Consider the following 2,335-nt stretch of genomic DNA (forward strand, 5'->3'; position numbering starts at 1 on the left):
GGATTTTTTCCAAAAAAAGTGGGGTAGACTTGGACCAAATACATTTCTGTCTCATGTTAATATTTTCTGTTTATAAAATGAATGGGGAGAAACAACTCTCTAGCCAACTACCCAAGATTCCATTTTATGTGTCTTGTTTCAGGGATGTGGATTAAAACCGTTTCATGTTATATAACGTGATATTACCCTCCAAAAGATATTAGACATTTGGTCAATTAGCAGACATTTGTCATTGCCTATTATGTGTCGGGCACTGTGCTAGATACTGAGGATACAAAGACAAAAAATGAACATCCCTTGCCTTCGAGGACATTATGTTCTAACAGGGGAGACGGCATGTACGTATATAAGTATATACAAAATTAATACATATATTCAAGGTAATTTGTTTTGATAATCAAGATGATTCCCCAAGAACTTTTAGTTCTTGGATTATAGGTGCCCCCATGCAGACTAAAAACTGGACTTGATCTTAGAGGGCTTTCTGGAGCACAAAGTTTTCCTTGAGACTGTTAAAATAATAGTGGGGAAAGTCACTGAGCCTCCAGTAAATATTCAAAATATATTTGTCTCATGGATTGTGTGTGTACAAGGATCAGGCTCGACTCCAGGAGGAGAATGATGGAAGGACACTGGAGCTTGATCGTGCTGCTGTCCTTGGGGCTGGACATGGGATCTCCTGGTACCGATGAGTCGGTAACTGCCCCGACCCTTGGTTCATGAGACACCTGCCTCATGCTGAATTTTGTCCTGTCCGTACAAGGTCCAACATGGTTCTCGTGTACCTGATAAAAGCGATTGGCTCCATCTTCCCAAGTTCTGCACACTGACGATAGGGGTCATCATTGCCTACGTGGCAGACAGGAGGGTTGTACCTAGAGCTGTTTATTAATGTACCTGGGATGGAGAATTAAAGTCGTGTCTGATTAAATTCAGTCATGTCTGATTCTTCATGACCCCATTTTGGGTTTTCTAGGAGAGGGGGAGTGGTTTGCCTTTTACTCCTCCGGCTCATCTTACAGATAAGAAAACTGGGACAAACAGGGTGAAATGACTTATCCAGGATCACAGATCAATAAGTGTCTGAGACCAGATTTGAACTCAGGAGGATGACTCTTCCTGGTTCTCAGCCCAGTGCCGTACCACCTCGCTGCCCCATTAGAATCAAGAAACTAATTCAAGAAAAGCACTTTGGTGTTTTTTCCTATTATTTGTTTTATTCTCTTACTGATTATTGGAATCTCCCTTTGATGGCCCATCATGGCATGAGGGGGACCTAGCTTTTTGGAAGCTATGCCAGCAGATCACAGGCCCTGGAACAGTTTCAAACACGGGCCTTGTGTCTGTTGTTGAAGCACCCGGCTATTGAAGGATTCATGGCCAGAAGGTGGGGAGTGTTTTTGGCCACAGCCATAGTCACAGGCTGTTTGTGTCTATGAAAGAAGCCCAATGAGATCACTGGTGTGTGTGTGTGTGTGTGTGTGTGTGTGTGTGTGTGTGTGTGTGTGCGCGTGTGTGTGTGTGCAAAGAAAGAAAGAGAGGGAGGGGATGAAAGAGAAAAGAAAGGAAGGGAGAGAGGGGAAGAAAGGAGAAGGAAAGGGGGAGAAAGGAGGGAGAGAGGCGATGGAGAGGAAGGAGGGGGAGAGGAAGAAGGGAAGGGGAAGAAAAAGGGGAGAGAATGTGGGGGGCGGTTAATGCAATGGATCAGAGCTCGCCTTGGAGTCAAGAACTGAGTTGACTCCTGCATGTAGACCTACTGGCTGGGCAAGTCACTTAGCCTTTTGGTTCTTGAGGCAACTCTCCAAGACTGAGGGACCAGCTTAACACGGGTACACACTGGAAGAGAAGCTTCCTCACCTGGGAGTTCCATACACTAATGAAGCCACAAAGCGCAGGGTCCCTGTTCTCAAATGCTGCTGTGTATATTATATATGACTAATAGCCAACATTTATAGACTCCCTACTCTGTGCCAGGCGCTGTGCTGAGCACTTCACCAATACTGCCTCGTTTGAGCCCCACCATAACTTTGGGAGATGGATGTCTTCTCTTTATTTTACAATTGGAGAAATTGAGGCAAACCAAGGGTTAACTGACTTTCTGAAGATTGCACAGCTAATAAGTGTTTGAGGCTAGATTTGAACTCGGGTCTTAGTGACTCCTGGCTTGGTGTCTCTACTGTGTCCCATATGTGTGTATATGTATATAAACACAAAGATGTGTGTATATGTGTGGTGTGTGTGTACGTATGTGCATATAACCAATATAGAACCTAAAGAACCAATGGGTTGAAATATATTTTTGTATGTGCCATGTTAACTGACCGAGTTAGCTGAG

Source organism: Antechinus flavipes, chromosome 5 (assembly GCF_016432865.1).
Source record: "Antechinus flavipes isolate AdamAnt ecotype Samford, QLD, Australia chromosome 5, AdamAnt_v2, whole genome shotgun sequence".
NCBI classification, from domain to species: Eukaryota; Metazoa; Chordata; class Mammalia; order Dasyuromorphia; family Dasyuridae; genus Antechinus; species Antechinus flavipes.